This window comes from Rattus rattus, chromosome 5, assembly GCF_011064425.1.
Source record: "Rattus rattus isolate New Zealand chromosome 5, Rrattus_CSIRO_v1, whole genome shotgun sequence".
NCBI classification, from domain to species: Eukaryota; Metazoa; Chordata; class Mammalia; order Rodentia; family Muridae; genus Rattus; species Rattus rattus.
The window spans coordinates 96271895-96290477 of NC_046158.1; the positions used below are offsets into that span (position 1 = coordinate 96271895).

Here is an 18583-nt window from a genome sequence, read left to right on the forward strand (position 1 = left end):
ACTCAGTTCGCTGGCATTTTAGCAGCTATTTTGATCTGGGCTCATCAGGAAGATTGATTGACACTTTTCCTTGCTGCTGTGTCTCTGTCTGCTTTTGGTATCAGGGTGATGCTGACTTTGTAAGCAGAGGTTGATAACAACATTCCGTCTTTGACTTCTTCATGGAGAAGTTTGAGGATGCAACATGTTACTTTGTATTTAACAGTCCGGCAGGATTCAGCAGTGGACCTATCTGGGCCTTCCCTTTGTCTAGGCGGGAGATTTTATATTACTGTTTCAATGTCATTGCTTGTTAAAGGTCTGATATTTTTATCTCTTCTTTTAAATTTAACAATTCAGTACACTATAAGTTTTTAAGTTATATCCTGATAGGTTTTTTTTTTTAATTTTACTAGTGTCTCTCCTCTCATCTCTAATTTTATTGGCTTAGCGCTCTTTCTCCCCTCAGTCCCTCCCTCCCTCCCTCTCATTTTGGTTAACCGTTTGTTGATCTTGGTTATCTTTCCAAGAAACAATTCTTCCTTTTACTGATTCGTAAGCTCTGTTTTCATCCCTAGTCCACTCATCTCCATCCTGATTTCCTCACTCACTGCTTGGAGTTTGGCTTGTTCCTATTTCCCCAGGGGCCACATGCACAACATTAGTTATTTGCTTTGGATCTGACTTCTCTGCGTGTCACCTGGAGCTGTAAAGCTCTCTGAAGGACTATTTTCATGGTATCCCCTATATTTTGGCATGTGTGCTTCCTTTTTTCTGTGGGTGCAGTGAACTTTATTGATGGTATTCAAGAAAGTAGGGAGGGCTCCCTAGGCCTCTCCTGTCATTATGGGGCTCTGGGAAGGAATTGTGAGGGAGATGCTCAGTGTTGGGGGTCAAGTTGGGATGGGGACTCCTCAGCAACCAAGGTCCTCTCTCTTGCTCTCAGTGTCCTTGCTGGGCTGGGGTGGGTGGTCCAAGGTTTCTTACTGCTTGAAGGCCATGTAGGCCACAATGTCCACCACCCTGTTGCTTTAGTCATATTCATTGTCATACCAGGAAATGAGCTTTACAAAGTTGTCATTGAGAGCAATGCTAGCCCCAGCATCAAAGGTGGAAGAGTGGGAGTTGCTGTTGAAGTCGCAGGAGACAATCTAGTCCTCAGTGTAGCCCAAGATGCCCTTTAGTGGCATCATAGCCCTCGGATGCCTGCTTCACCACCTTCTTGATATCATCATACTTGGCAGGTTTCTCCAAACAGCATGTCAGATCCACAACAGATACATTGGGGGTAGGAACACAAAAGGCCATGCCAATGAGCTTCCCATTCAGCTCTGGGATGACCTTGCCCACAGCCTTGACAGCACCACTGGGTGCAGGGATGATTTCTGGGCTGCCCCACGGCCATCATGACACAGCCTTCCAGAGGGGCCATCCACAGTCTTCTGAGTTGCAGTGATGGCATGGACTGTGGTCATGAGGCCTTCCATGATGCCAAAGCTGTTATGGATGACCTTGGCCAGGGGTGCTAAGCAGTTGGTGGTGCAGGATGCATTGCTGACAATCTTGAGTGAGTTGTCATATTTCTCATGGTTCACACCCATCGAAAATACAGGGTCATCGGTGGAAGGGGCGGAGATGATGATCCTTTTGGCTCCATCCTTCAAGTGGCCCCAGCCTTCTCCATGGTGGTGAAGATGCCAGTAGACTCCACGACATCCTCAGCACCAGCGTCACCCATTTGATGTTAGGGGGATCTCGCTCCTGGGAGATGGTGATGGGCTTCCCGTTGATAACGAGCTTCCCATTCTCAGTCTTGACTATGCCATTAAACTTGCCATGGGTAGAGTCATACTGGAACATGTAGACCAGGTAGTTGAGGTCAATGAAGGGGTCGTTGATGGCAACAATCTCCACTTTGCCAGATGCAGAGCAGAAGGCAGTTCTGGTAACCAGGCGCCCAATACAGCCAATCCATTCACACGACCCTTGCCATCTTGTCTATGAGACAAGGCTGGCACTGCAGGAGAAGATGCAACTGTCTCTGGAATAGGGAGGAGCAGAGAGCCAGTATGTGTGCATTCATCTTCGTTTGGTTCTATGAATTTTATTTCTTGTTTTATTCAAGAACCCATTTATCATTCAGAGTAGCATATTGTTTAATTCCATGAGCGTCTGCATGTTCTTTAGCTCCTTTGAAACTGATTTCTGGATTTGTTGCACTGCAGCCAGAGAGCACACAAGGAGTTAGTTATCCTCATTTCCTGTGCTTGTTAAGACTTGCCTTGGGTCCTGTTACATGATCTACTTTAGAGAAAGCTCTATAGGCGGCTAAGAATATGTATTCTTTACATGTCCCATTTAACTCAGAGGTATTCCTTTGTTGTTAATACTCTTTATTATCCAGTGTGCAAACAGAAAATAACCAGGGTAAATGTACCGGATTTTGTGTCATCAGGAAAGTGTAGTGTAACATGTGCAGTGTTGATTGTCAGAAACCTTACTAAGTTACTGACACCACTGGATGTCTTGCAGAATAATAATAACTAATGTTTACTAAGTACTTACTCTAAGCCAGGTATTGCCCCATGCATGTTACATGCATTGATTCATTTAAACTTTACAGTGACATAAGAGATAGATGCTATTCTTACTATTCTCACTTTATATACATGGAAAGCGAGACACCAATAAGTTAAATAATGTCCAGTGTCTACAGCTGCCCAGTAGTAGAGCTAGGGTTTGCTGAACACAGATGGCTTGAGCATCTGACTGGGACTCATTGTAAATAATGTCTCCCTCTTTCATCCTCCCAAGAACTCATGGCAAGTGAGACACCAATAAGTTAAATAATGTCCAGTATCTACGGCTGCCCAGTACAGTTACAGCTCCATGCCCAGGCTGCCTGCCATTTCTGCCCCTCCACCCAGATAATGCCAGTTTGGTATAGGAATTGAATCTGATTCAGAGGAAAGTTTGGGTTGCTGGAGTTAAGTGGGTGTGGATTGCCTCACCCTGTCCCCACCTCTCCTCCTGCACTAAACAGCTGCAGTTTCCCCAGCCATAAAAGCCTCCAATTCATGGGCATCCGATTTGTTGACAGAGCCATTGAGAGTAGGTGTGTATCGCAAACAACCGTAAAATCCACCATCAGAGGCTTGCAGAAGCAATCGGGGCTTTGATGTGAGCTTAAGTTGTCAAGTATTTTTCCCCAACAGAGTTTCTAAAGAACACCATATAAAAAAGTCATATAAAAAAACCTAATTCCATATCACGAGGGATAATGGGTGGGGAGACAGAATGTCCTAATCAACCACAACAGCAAAGGTAAAAAAGTATCCATTGAAAACTACTTCTACTCCAAAACAAACAACGAAAAGCATCCTCCTTTGGCTTAGTTACCAAGATAGCAGTTTACAACTCTCCAACCACTGCTGGCAACACATGAGAAGAAGTTTATAGAGACCTAAAAAAACCAAAACAGGTGGGGATAGCTGGAGGAATGGCTCTAGTTGAGTTAAGAGAGGCCATGATGGGAGCCGAAGTCATGACATTAGCCAACTGTCTTAACCTTGGGTGGAGCCAAATCTTGCCTCACTCTACCTAGAAGTCAGCTGAGCAGTGAGGAAATTGGAAATACTATATATCACTGAGCCCTCGGGAACAACTCTAGGCTCCCAGGACTGCCTCTCTACAGTTGGTTACCTTGTGCTTGTAACCACCCAAGCTTTGAACCAAAGCTATGGTACCATTAAAGCACCATCCCTGAGATCTTCAATGATGTTTCTTGGTTGGATAAGATGTCTGAGTCCAAGGTCACCCTGCAGAAGAACACATCTGACGCCAGCTCAGATCAACAAGGTTTAAAAGATAAGTTATATCCATTCACATATGGCACCGAGGAGGCATTTAGTGTTACAAAATCAAGGAAGAAACAAAGGCTTAGTCTACAAGGTAGTACCTGGCCTCACAGCCTGTCAAGGGTTTGGACAAGGCCTTCGCTAGGGGACATAAGTACTTCTGCTTTTCAGGGTTGGAGCCACAATATGTTCATAGCTGCCTCTGGCTTGTGAGATGATTTATACGGTTGTCCCTCCCCCATGAGAAAGAACACTCACCTACACTCACAAAAGAACTGGTGTTCAACCCTAGGAATTAGAAGAGTTGAGTAACTCCTGGCGTGGCCCAAGAAATCTCCTCACAGCATCATGTCCGGGGCCAGGCTGTCCCGCCACTGAAACACTCCAGTGTGAGGAGATTTAGTTTGTCCATCTAGATCTGCATGCGCGTGATAATCAGTGCAGGAGAATAACCACTAAAGGCCAAGCTCAGCCAATAGAGGGGAAGGCACTGAACCAAATCCTTCCCCCAAGAGGCAGTCGCTTCCATGACACCCCTGGAGATGCCTCACAATATCAACCCATCAGTCACACTTGTCTGCAAGCACTGGCCACATCAGTTACACCCCACTTCTATTTCTCAGTTGTTTTCTTGAATAATTAAGTGGTAACAGTCAAAGCATTTCTCCATGTTATGCTGTTCCCAGCTGAGACAAGGAGCAACAGTTTCCTGCCAAGGTTCTGAGGGTATAGGCTCGAGCCCTGCTGAGACTGGAATAACAGACATAACCCCAAGTGCAGGGTGGGAGGAGAAAACTCCGTGGAGACTTGGAGGACAGTAATCCAGAGCAGCCAAAAGGAGCATGGAGAGAGGAGATGAACTGAGCCAGGGGAAGAAAGTCAAAATCAGAACTAAATAAAAAAGGAATGACCAGATGGAGTGAAGGGAAGACCATGCCGTGCTGTTTAGTCGCTAAGGGTGCAAGACTAGGTTAAACAGAAGCATCACCTCACAGCCCTTCCTCCCCCAGGAATCAACGCAAGACCAGGCAAGCCAAGCAAACACCTGGCATCCCTTTGCATCCCAGATGTGTCTCCAGCACCCTTGATCCATGCTGTTTCTATGCATGTGCATTCCCATGGCCATTTGGGAATGGGCCTCCATGAAATGTTCCTTGAGCTTGCACGGTATCTTTCTAGAAACTATTGTCTCCTCCTCAGAGGGACAGGAAATGCACTTAGCAGCAACACAGAATGGCAGGGGGACGCTAGTATTTCTAACTTTAAATCTGCCCTCTTTTTCCTCTGCCTGTTAGAAGTTGGACAAATGACAAAAACCTCCCACTCAGACTTCCCATTGACAAGTAAAAATACTAGCATCACACTGGCTCCAAAGCAGCAGCAAGAAGCACTAAGGAGCAAGTGCTTGTACTGAGCAAGGTAGGCATATGCAAGGTTGCACACGGTGTGAGCCTGGTGTGGAACCAGTGCAATTTCAGCCTACCAGGATGTGAGCATGCAGTTTCCTCTGTAGCTGGCAGCCCCGGCTACTAGATAAGCTACTCAGGAAACTCCACACTGAGGTTTGCACTGTCCAAGTTCAACTGGCCCTTAGCTTCGAGGGTCCTCTCTGAGGTACCAAGAATGGATGGTGCTTTATAGATAATCTCACACACTTTGCGGTGAGTAGATTAGCATGTATCCTGCTGGATTCAAGAGGCTACAGAGACCATTAGATGCTGGGAGAGAGCCAGTATGGGACAATTCAATGCTGCCACCTTATTGTGAGGTCAACTATATCTCCAGTACCAGAAAGTACCAAAGTTAGTAACCAGGAAGGGGCTGATGTCAAGATACTTTTACCTTTGTCCAAAATAATGAGATTTCCCTGAGAGAATGTGGGGGATGTAGGGAGTAGGATTGTCTCTTCATGAACACAGGCGTCCACTGTCCCTTTCCCCCACCCAGACCCTAATGCACCAGACCTCCTGTTGCCCCCCTCTCCCCTCTCCATCTAAGCACACACACACCCGGAAATGTTCTCTAGTCAAAACTTCAAAGCATTTCCTACTGCCTCTCTTCACAGCCTACCTGTCTAAAATGTGCTCCCCCATCACCCTCCTGAGATTGCAATATGTAACTCTTTCAAGGAATGAACTGGCATTTAGAGAAGGCCTTTGAATCAGAATGACGTAACCCAAAGCCCTGATTCTAGGAAGGGAATCCAGGCCCATGGCCAGATGGCAGCAAACAATTTGGAAGACATCCATCCCTTTTCAGCACTTCAAATCAGGCCACACCAGGCATAGCCCTAGCCCAGTTGGACAAACCTTCGGTCCTGTCACATTGCATTAGCTTTGATTTTCCTGCTGGTCAGAAACCTTGTACCATAGATCTAACCTCACACTGAATTTGTTGATGAAGGAGAGCCGTTTCTGGTCACAAACAAGTGACCTGTGGTGTTTCCCAGGGTTGAAGCGCTCCCGAGGTCCTGCCCTGTCTAGACATGTATCTGAAGCATCTAATTACCCGTGCCTTCTGTATGGCACACAAAGCCCGACATAAACACATCGCTCCCGCTAACAGTGCTGCTCAGTGAACTGTCCTTTTTCATTTCCAGTCTCAGAGTGAGATTGCACTGCCACGGAGAATGATACACCGTGGACAGCACGCTCCAAGCTCTCCTGGAAGTTACATTCTCTAGCCAGCAATAGAGCCACCTAGAGAACTGGACACAAATGCAGAAGAATCTGCATGGCATGCTTTGCTGTCATAAATGATGCATTAGATGTTCCCTTTCACATAAAGCTGGGATGAACCTTTCTGCTTCTCTTCATATCGCCGGGGCCTTTATTAGGCAAGTGTCCAGACACGCCCATGTCATCAGTCATTTACGCTAGAGTTAGGGCTGAGGTAGACAAAGCTGATAGCATCATATTAATATTAGAAAATTAGGACTTAGAGAAATTGAATATCTTCATCTAAGACCCAGAACTAATGAACAGTACAGAATCCTCACAACTACCTTCCCATAGATGCTCAAGAGTTCTGTTCCCAGGGAAACACCTTAACAACAGGTACCACTGTGATACCTCCCCTTCTGCTTGACAGCTAGCAGCAGCCCATAGCAAATGTCCCTTTCATCTCACAAGCCTGAGGCCAGTGTGTGAACAAGAGGAGAAGTTCAGGGGATGGCAACCACCCTCTGAGTGCCCCAAACACAGAACTCCAAATTCCACCCTTTCAGTATTCACTGTGTCTACCTTCGTGCACATGTTAAGGTCTTTGAAGAGGGAACCAGGTTCTCTTTAATCCTGTATCCCATACCTTCCCAGGGCTTGGCAGAAGACAGACAAGTGATGAAGATTTGTAGACATCACAATTTCTTCTTTTTAAACTTTACTGCCTGTTTGTACTTGTGGGTGTGTGGGTGGCTGCCTCAGAGGACAATTTACAGGAAGGGAGTATCTATCCTCTCCTACCATGTGGGTCCCAGGGCTTGAACTCAAGTCGTCAGATTTGGCAATAAGTCCATTTGACTGCTGAGCCATCTTGCTGACCCTTTCTTTGAGAGATCTTCTACCTGCTATAGTGACATCCCCATGAACTCATAGATCTTGGTCTCTTTATTGACCAATGGTCTCAGGCCATGGCTGAGCCTAACCCCAGTACCCTTTCTCCTGAGCCCTGTTCCCTCTGAAGCTGCTTAGAAAGGTAACAGTCCAATTTAAACTTTGCTTGGAATTTGGGCAGACTAGAAAAAACTGCTTTAACTCCTGAAGGATTCCCCAACATGGGGAATTTCAGGTTCCATTGAAGGCCGACAGACAGATAACGCTGTTGAAGGTCTAAGTGTGTCTTGCTTTCTCCATGTCACAATCCATAAGCTGTGACTCACCCCATCTTAGGATAAAGGTGATAATAACTGAGGGAATATGCCTCAGAGTCACACACACACACACACACACACACACACACACACACTCACACGTACACACACACATGCACATGTACATACTCACATGTACGTTCTCTCTCTGTCTCTCTCTCTGTCTCTCTGTCTCTCTCTGTCTCTCTGTCTCTCTGTCTCTCTCTCTCTCTCTCTCTCTCTCTCTCTCTCTCTCTCTCTCCTCCATAAAAAGCCTGAATCACAGGCCTGTAATAATTCATTACAAGTCAGACATAGAGATTAATTTGTTCTGCCAAGAAAACAGACAAATAATATTCCATTTTTTATTGTGGTTAGGCTTAATTATAGACATCTACTTGTGTGTTTAAATAGAAATCCTCACAAACATGCAGTAAAGTGTGTCCTTTAATAAGAACTTACAGTGCAAAGCTGTTCTCAAAAGCTCTTTATTTGTAAGGATAGACTTCAATTGAACAAAATAGGGCCTGCATGTTCCTGTGAACATTTTCAGTAAATATGTCATCTTTTCTCTTTTGATTTTCAATGATGGGCAGATGAGCCCATCCCTGCATTGGTTCTGGGTCACTTTGGAAGGAACAGGGATGGTCCAAAAGCAGGCAGGGATAAGGACAGCTCAATATGGGGTCATTGAAAAGATCACCCAAATAAATACACGAAAAATATCCTGTCTGAAGACACAGAGGAAGAGCCTCAGATATTATACCTTCTGATCATACAGTAAAGTGTCACTCAGGCAAAACTAATAGTTTTGTTTCCATTTGATTACATTTCAAATTAATGTTTTAAAGTCAAGTATGTGAAATAAAACCACAATTTCCCCCAGATCGCATACTAACACTAAGTGTAGGGTGCTAGTTTGTGTCTGACCGGCAAATAGTAATGCAGAAGTGCAGACTGAAAGACACACTTCCACTCACTGCATGCAAGCACCTCACAGAAATGTCTACCAAGGCTTTGCTGCTTCTCCCCACCCCCACTGTCTCCCCTTCCTCACTGGGTTGTTTCTTTCCACAGACATTTAAAAGGCCGAAAGTAAAGAACCACCACACAACCACCATACACACACACACACACACACACACACACACACACACACACGCACACGCACACATGCACACACACACACATGCACACACACACACACATGCACGCACACACACGCACATCTTTACACACACACACACACACACACACACACACACACACACACACACACACAATTTCCCCTATCTTCTTTTGGGGAAGAGTGGGGAGTGGGATGAGGGTTGATTCAGGCATTTCCTACGTAACTTCACAATCATGATAATCCTCCTGCTTCTGCCTCCTGAGTGCTGGGGTTTACAGCTTTATACAACCACATTTGGCTTCTCATTTTCTTTATGAAAATGTTGTCATAATTTTTATTTTTAAAGAGTAACATAATTAAACTTAAATTGACATCAAAATCCTCTTAAGAGTGCAGGCCGACAGGAGCCGGATGTAGATCGCTCCTGAGAGACACAGCCAGAATACAGCAAATACAGAGGCGAATGCCAGCAGCAAACCACTGAACTGAGAACGGGACCCCCGTTGAAGGAATCAGAGAAAGAACTGGAAGAGCTTGAAGGGGCTCGAGACCCCTTATAAACAACAATGCCAAGCAACCAGAGCTTCCAGGGACTAAGCCACTACCTAAAGACTATACATGGACTGACCCTGGACTCCAACCTCATAGGTAGCAATGAATAGCCTAAGAGCACCAGTGGAAGGAGAAGCCCTTGGTCCTGCCAAGACTGAACCCCCAGTGAACGTGATTGTTGGGGGGAGGGCGACAATGGGGGGAGGGTGGGGGGGGGAACACCCATAAGAAAGGGGAGGAGGGAAGGGGATGTTTGCCCAGAAACCGGAAAGGAATAACACTCGAAATGTAAATAAGAAATACTCAAGTTAATAAAAAAAAAAAAAAAAAGAAAAAAAAAAAAAAAAAAATCCTCTTAAAGCCATTACCAGGGACCTGTCTATCTCTTAACTGACATGTTCTTGTCCAGGGACCAGTTTCCTCCACATCTGTAACACTGTTGTCAGTGCTCAGTTCCCCTCATCCACCCCAGCCTCATTCATTCATTCACTCATTCATTCATGCATGCATGCACATGCATACAAGTGAAAAGGATGGTCCTTTTCTCCTATACCATCCGTAAAACCCACACAAGACATGGTTCTTCTACTCTCAACCTGTCTCCGGGCTCTAACCCATTCTCACTTCCTCCACACTGCAGTTCATCATTCCTTCTCCTCAAACCTCTGCATTCACCTGCAATTTGTCTTTCCACCATTACCTGTGCTACCCTAAACCAAGCCCCAATCCTGAGTGATCATATTGCAGTGTAGAACAGTTGCGTGTGCTCCCGTCTGGAATCATCTCACCGAACTCCCACAGAGTCCTTGGGAGTTAGGTTTCTCATCACTTCTCAGCTCTTTCCTGTATGTCCCCTCCCCCTTACTGCAGCCAGCTTCTCCCACTGGCTTGCTAGTCCTTGGGTATGGCTTCCATGCTCCCGCATCACTGCCCTTTTCCTTGCTGCCCATCTTCTGAAAACGCTTCACACCCAGACATCAGGGTATGTGCCTTCATCCAATCACCAGTCTAAATGTCACCAAGCCCTTCCATGACCACCACAGTCAAAACCACCAGAGTTTCTACTTGTGCTGTCTCTCCTTGTGCCCACTCTCTGCTTCCTGGTGCTGCACATGTAGCACATAGCCCCTTGGGACACTACAGTAGTCTGCCTTTATCCATGGTCTCACATTCTGGGCTTTGTTTACCTTAGTCAAATACAGTCTGAAAATATGAAGAAACTTCCAGAAATTCATAAGTTTTAAACTGTGCACTGTTGAATATCATAAAGAAATCTCTCACTCCATCCCATCCAGAAGGGAAATTATCCATTTGTCCAGCAGTCTATGATACCCGCCGCCAAGCAGCGATCTCAGTTATGATCCACTCTATGGTAACAAACATCCACCCAAGTAAGTTTAGCCTCATGCTGTGTGAAATTATACAAGACCTGAGTCATCTCGCCCCATCACATGAAGAACGGTGAGTATAAAACAGTAAGACACTCTAGCAACAGCAAGATGTCACACAGAACTTCTGTTGTACTTACCCTACTTTATCATAGGTTCCTGTTGTTAGCTCTCCCTATACCAATTTATCAATTAAACTTTATCTGTATGTATTGAAAATCACAGACCATGTGGATTTGGTACTGGCCATCATTTCAACAACCACTGGAGATCACGGAAAGCATGCCCCACAGATGAGAGATGAGGACCATCATCATCTCATATTTGTTGGACACTCTCCCTTCTGACACTTAAGGCCCACATGTGTAGGAGCCTGGATCAATTTACTGCTCTATTCTCAGAACTCAGCAGTATTTTGGTATGTTAAGAATATAGTGGGGGTTGGGGATTTGGCTCAGTGGTAGAGCGCTTGCCTAGCAAGCGCAAGGCCCTGGGTTCGGTCCCCAGCTCCGGGGGAAAAAAAAAAAAAGAATAGAAAGAATATAGTGGATATTTAATTTTAAGAAGCTACTTCTGGAAGAGTATGTACTGCATACAGATATGTTAATCCATTATTTTATTCTCAGAAAGAAAATGTGATCCCTTGCTTTTATGCTTTTGGCTGTGAATCTAGCTGAGCCACTTCTGCAGGTTGCCCTACTTTTATATTATGTTTGCACATCTTAGGTCTGCGTTTCAATGAATGCATATGTTAGTTTCTTTACAACTTTGTCATACTAGAGTCAAACCAATTTCTTTGGGGCATTATGGAGCTCTTAAATGCCTTTGAGAAGCCAGTCCTCCAGTCAGTCAGAATAGTTCTCTTCCTTGTTGTCTCTACGTCATTCATGTTATCTACCTGTCATGTTATTGGAACCTTTTGCCAAAGGCAACACCTTGCTAGAGCGTCTTATAAACAGTGTCTCAGCTCCAGCTCTCAGAACAATGTTTTACTTTGCCATGTTCCAAAAATCTCATTTATCATCAGTCGGGGTGAGTGTGGTGCAGTACATGTATAGAATTCAGAGGAGAGCATTGTGAAATCCGTTCTCTTTCCACCTCCCGAGGATCCTCAGATTAACTCCGGTTGTGAGGATGGTGACTGCAGCTCACTGTTGCATGCTGGGGGTGGTCTCCTTCCCAATAGCACACACACCTTATATCAAGGCATAGCTGGAACGTGCTATACCTTCCCCCCAAAGTCCTATGAGCATGATGTCATACCACACCAGATGAAGAGAGCAAAGTATCCTGTCTGATGATCCTGCCTTGTAGACACAATGTTGACAGTCATAAAGATGATATAACTCTAGATAAGGCCATAAAGTTACTGTGCTGCTTCTAAAAGTTACCGTAAAGTTACTATGTTCACTTTGCAAGCTCACTTGAGCTGTTTGGAACATGCGCTCATTTGCCTATAAGAAAGAAACTTTTCCCAGTTAAGCAAACTCACTTCAAGGATCTAAATGTAAGTTGAGCTGCTGCCGGCAAGAGACTGTCTCCCAAGCAGCACACATCCAGGAGTCTCGGGAAGGTCTCAATGCTTTCTTTCCCCATTGCTTTAAGAAATACATCCAAGGGTCTTTCATAATGCCCTATTTATGGATGATGAACTTAGGAACTGATCTGTCTGGGAACTGGGCAAGGGACACAATTTTTTGTTGCAATGGCTTAAATCAATCACAAAGATGTGTTATAAAAACCAGTGGCATAGTTGGTTCTGAGACTGTTTCCACCACAGAGATCCAGTTACTGACGGCCATTTCCAAGGACTCTTTCCCTTATTCCTGTGAAAATGTGCATTTTGCTGACTGCTATGCAGCTATCATACCACCTGATGGTCAAGTGCTGGAACTTCTGACCCACTGCTGCATGCTCCTAATGTCCCTAGCAACAAGAGCAGCCCCACCCACCAGCATCACTGGCTAGTGCGGAATATTTCTTATTCCCAAAGATGTTCGTGGTCCCTCTCATTTAATCTTCTAAGCCCTTGTCTTAAAGTATCCATCGATACCCTCTCAAGGCATCCACGTGGCATACATGTCTCCAGGATCATAATAAATCCCAACCCCTGCATCAGTCTTAGCTTTGCGTGTTGGTATTTGTGTTCCCATAACATGTAAAGGAATTCTTAGCATCTCATTTGGAGCTAAGGTTCAACTTGTAGTCAACAAATCAAAGAAATTATTAGAATCAATGCCATCTACTCATGTTCACATATTGAATCCAGACCCTCTGGCCAAGTGCTTCCACAGCAATCAATTTAACCTAAGACTGTATTTTTCTTCTGGAATCTTCAAATGCGATTGCCATACATGTCCCCTCGGTGTTTTGTCAATGATAACTGACAAGATATGGCAACTTTTTAACACCATACACTAACTCCTAGCTTTGCCTTTGTCAATGGTGTTTTTAAAGTCTGCTGGAATCTATTAGTAATTATAGCTTCTCAGAGTGAATAAGGAGAACTGATCCACCTGAATAACAGCCGAAGCCAGAAGGCAGATATTTCTATCAACACAAGAAGAGCCCAGCAAAGAGGGACATGGGGCTTCTTCAGGTGGCAGGGATGGCTTAAAGGACTCTGGGGACTTAAGGGTACTCTGAGTTCACCAAATTCTACTGTATCCCCTGCCTATTTTTAGGTCCTACCTTCTGGATGTGCCAAAACTTTAACCTAAGGAATTTAGCCAACACTGTAATTTGGTAAACTGCATTTGGCTTTTTACCTTTTCAAAACAAAATTCTGTAAGAGAATTCTTTATATGCAGTTGTTGGAATAGTTTCCATTTTGATCCACACTAAGATAAGGAAATTGGGGATTTTAGTTCCTGTTCTCTCTTTAACTGCCTGTCTCTTTAAGAAGCAGTAGCCACATTGCCTCGCTGTTCCTAGTCCTCATCCCTTGACAGAAACCCCACATAGTCTTAAGAGCATTCCCTTCTGGTGAACCTCATCCTGGCAACTCATGGAGTCTCCTGGCAGAATTTCCTCCATGTGCTATAGTTTGCCTACATCCCACCCCTGCTACATCTGGGTTCATCACTACCATTAGCGCCAACTAACCCAGACAGCAACCGCAGCTGTCACCACGTTCTGGCACTTCTACTTCCTGTAGCCATCCCCTGTGCCAAATCCCACATCTATCAGGGTTCTTAGAAGCAAACAGTAACAACAGCCAAACTGATATGGGTTTCTGTAAGCAGAAACTGAATTAAAATGACGTCAGGTATTTTCATGTCATTTTAAGAAGGCTAGGGAAGGGTGCCGGCAAACAACCAGGAACGAACAGGAGCTACCCAAAGAAAGTCACTCAGAGAACTCTGTGGCCATGATTCTGCTGAGCTGAATGCACCAACGTGGAACCAGCTGAGTCACAACACCACTGCTGGGACAACTGTCATCCCCACCACCTTACTAACTGGGCATCTCCACCACCGTGGCAAACACTGGGTGAATTGTCCATTCTAATACCCCATCCTTTAGTTTGGGGTCTACATACCCAATAGCCTACATCCAGCAGCCCTTATCAAAGTCAGCTAGAAAAGTCAACAGAGGATTCCAGAAACCTCAGTGAGATGGGAGTCCTATTAAAGTCACACATGGCGACTGTTCCAATCGCAAACTAGGTGAACAATGAGGTACAAGGATGAACGTCCTTTATAAGCATCTCTTTAGAAGCATCTCTTTAGAAGCATCACTTTGCATCCTTAGGGAAGCATCAGTACATCAAAAAAGATAGATTTTATGGGAAGCAAAGTTGGAAAATTTTTGTACTAAGTTGAAAAATTACTTATTTGCATGACATTTTAAAGATTTATTTGTTTATTATATATAAGTACATTGTAGCTGTCTTCAGACACACGAGAAGGCATCAGATCTCATTATAGATGGTTGGGATCCACCATGTGGTTGCTGGGATTTGAACTCAGGACCTCTGGAAGAGAAGTCAGTGCTTTTTTTTTTTTTTTTCGGAGCTGGGGATCGAACCCAGGGCCTTGCGCTTCCTAGGCAAGCGCTCTACCACTGAGCTAAATCCCCAACCCCAAAATCTTTTTTTTTTTTCTTTTTTTCGGAGCTAGGGACCGAACCCAGGGCCTTGTGCTTGGTAGGCAAGCGCTCTACCACTGAGCTAAATCCCCAACCCCAGAAGTCAGTGCTCTTAACCACTGAGCCATCTCTCAGAACTTTTACTTATTGAAGAACCAGCCTGCCTCCATCTTAAGCTTAGAAGTCATCTTATAGTAAGGACAAACCAGGTGCATTCCTACTTATGATTAAACCTGTTTCTCAAGGATTGGGCGATGCCCCTCGCCCTGCAACTGTAACTACAAATGGTTCTCTACAGCGTTCCAGGAATAGCGATCACATCTTTGTTTCCAAAAGTTAATAGCCATCTTGCAACCCTACCTTTGTTTCAAAAGGGTTGCTATGACTACTGTGTTGTTACAACCGTTACCTTGCAGTCCTGTCTTTGGTTCAGGAGGTTGTTATGACTAACTTGGTATGCTTATGTTCTTCTCCTGTGACCCCACCTATTTTGTCCACCAAATCTTCTGTTTAGAAACCCCCTATCCCTGGGCTAGAAAAACCTTGTCTTCCTCATATCCAATGATGACATCTCTAACCCTGACCTTAGTGGGAGGCAACCTAGGCACACTAATAGAAAAGTTTGCTTTAATCAATTGCTCTGGTTAACTTGGCCGTGATGATTGGGGCCGGTGTTCTTCCTCCCATCTTTGGATTAACAGCATTTGGCACCAGTGATGAAGAAGAGTGTTTTGTAACAAATGGAAAGCTGGTGAGCTACCTCCTTGATCATGCAAATTACAGAATCTGGAAATAATATCCTCCATCCCTCATCTTTTCTCAATCCTCAATAAGGCTGATTCATAAGAAGGGCTTAAGAAGATCTGCTAATATTTTTCCAAGAATATTTTAAAATTCCACAGGGACCCACAGGAGAACATTTGCTATCAATTGAACAGATATGTGCATCAAAGAAGAGAAAAATTCTCAGAATAGCTAGATTCCATATTTCCCTGTACACAGGTTTAAAGCACATTGCAGCGCATGTCAAAGCCCTCCACCTCCTGAGAGGCACAGCTAAGAGGAGGAGGACAGAAGAACAATGGAGCTAGAAATCCAAAGGGAGGAGAACAAAAGCAAGCATGTGGCTAGTAGGCAAAGGAACTGGTGAGCCTTTAGTGATTCCTGGCATTTCAACACTGCCAAGTATTTTTTTTTCACAACATTAAGCAAACAAAGAATTTTTATCCCCTGCTTCCTCCCTTCTGCTCAGACAAGCTTCCCCACCAACTCCATTGTTCCCATCCCCCACTTCACAGCACCCATGTCCGGCATCTGACTAGCCACCCTCCCCCTCCAGCTCTGCCCCTAAACCCCAAGGACCCTTTTACTTTCTAGGTGTTCGACTCACATCTGAAGCTAGGAACCACGGATAAGACAGAGCCACATTTGTCCTTCTAGGTCTCGGTTACTGAATTAGATGGGGTTTCTATTGTTATGATAAAACACCATGACCAAAAGCAACTTGGAGAGGACAGCTTGTTTCTGCTTACAACATTCTGATAACACTGAGGGAAGTCAGGGAAGGGGCGGATACAGAGGCCCTGGAGGAACATGGTTTACTGACTTGCTCTTCATGGTTTTCTCAACCTACTTTCTTATACCATCCAAGACCTGCCCAGGAGTGGTACCTCCCACAACAGGCTGGGCCCTCCCATCAGTTACTAATTAAAAGGCCCTGGCAGCTTGTCTATAGGCTAATCTTATGGAGGCATTTTCTCAGCCATGGATCCCTCTTCTCAGACAATTATAGCTCATGTCAAGTTGATATCCCTACACATAGAGAAACACAAAAGACAGTTACTTTACTCAAAATAATATCTTCTAGTTCTACACACTTACACGCAGATTTTATGATTCCAGTTTCTCTTTACAGCTATGTAGTATTCCCTTGAGTATTTGTACCACATGTTTCATTACCCATTCATCAGGGATGACCGTTTGTTTCCACTTCCTAGTCACTGTGAACAATGGAGCAATGGCCATGGCTGAGCAAGGGTCTCTGGAGTAGGATGTTGAACCTTTGGACAGATGACAAGGAATGGAATTGCTGGGACATAATGTAAATATAGTCCTCATATGTGAGGTTGAAAATATAGCAGAGAGAAATAATAGTTACTCATGTTGGACTGACACTTTTTCCCCTCACCAGCAAACCGTCTGAGTGCTTAGATCAGTCCACACACTAGTGCTGAGCTTCTATTTCACGCTGTGCATTCTGGTTGCAGGTAAACAACTCAGGGAGAAAGCACGAAACACCACTGTGGCTGCTGTGTGGTCCACAAGGAGGACTGAGAGTGGAGGGCAGGGGAGGGGAGCTAGGAAGAAACAAAATTTGGAGAAATGAAAGATTGCGTATGGGCATGTGGCTTTAGCAAATCTGCTCTATTTTGACAGAAGCCTTAAACCCCATCTCTCTTTTTCTATCTTCCTAAATTATAAAAAATATGATGATGATGATGATGATGATGATGATGATGATGATGATGATGATGAAAAATACTAATGCCAGGTTACTGAAGATTCAGCGTGACAAGCTGAGAACAGACACCGAGAGCACTCGGATTTTAAACATAGTCTGTGGAATCTGAGTGTTGTGAAATGAGGAAGGGAAGGGGAAGGGGGATGGCTCCAAGATTCCAGCTAAACATGGGCCAGATTCTCTTGGTTCCCAACCAACACCAAGGACAAAAGCTTGGTATTCTGCTGTTTGCTGAGGCTGCACCCAAGAGGTTACCGCCAAACCTGGGAGGCAAGCCTGTGGGGATTCTGGAGGAGGTCAGGAGGCCTGCACTGGAGGTATGAACAGAACAGGCTCTTTTTCCCTCTTCTGACTCCCTTCTCTTAAGTACAGCTCCACCAAGACTCACCAGCAAGAGAAAAGAAAGCTAGGAAACCATGAGCCTGGCCTGCCATTGGAACAAACAAGTTCAGCTAAGTGTCATTTATAGAAAAACAAAAGAGAATTAGAGGCTGGTGTGCAGAACTCTGTAATCCTGGCTTCTCAAAGGCTGCACCCGGAAAGGGATGTGCTGTGTTTTCTACTGCAGTAGGAGTGAAGGTGCTGGGGCTTCTCACGAGTCCTATAATTTTCAGGGGTTGCCCTTTTGGCTCGTCCTCACACAACACAGTGACGTATGAAGAGCACCCTCCCTATCTGAAATCACAAAGACAAAGAAGGAGTGCATAGTGAAGTGTTGGCTCTTCACCAGCATGCTCTAGACACCGTGCATGCTCTACAGACAAGCATGGAGACTGGCTTCATTTTTCCATATCCATTGAAAAAAAAGATTTGTTCTACTTATTTTTATTGGGATATGTGTGTGTGTGTGTGTGTGTGTGTGTGTGTGTACAAGTCTGAAGACCTGAGTTCAACACTAACATCCACATTAAAAAGATGGGTGTGTGTAAGAAGACTGAACCCCCAGTGAACTAGACTGTCGGGGGGAGGCGGCAATGGGGGAGGTGGGGAGGGAACACCCATAAGGAAGGGGGGGGAGGGAAGGGATGTTTGCCAAATGTACATAAGAAATACTCAAGTTAATAAAAAAAAAATATTGCTAAACAAAAAAAAAAAAAAAAAAAAAAAAAAAAAAAGATGGGTGTGGTGGTGTGTGTACCCTGTGCTGAGATGAGTGGAGCAGGATCTCCAGAGACCATGGGGCATCCCCAGACCCCAGTTACTCTGTCTCATAAAACAAGG

At 44.7% G+C, this 18583-nt stretch overlaps 1 pseudogene; it reads right to left on the minus strand.

Annotated features, from left to right (window-relative positions):
* Nucleotides 1-962: 962 nt before the first annotated feature.
* LOC116900956 lies at nucleotides 963-10314 on the minus strand (annotated as a pseudogene).
* Between the last annotated feature and the right edge of the window lie 8269 nt (nucleotides 10315-18583).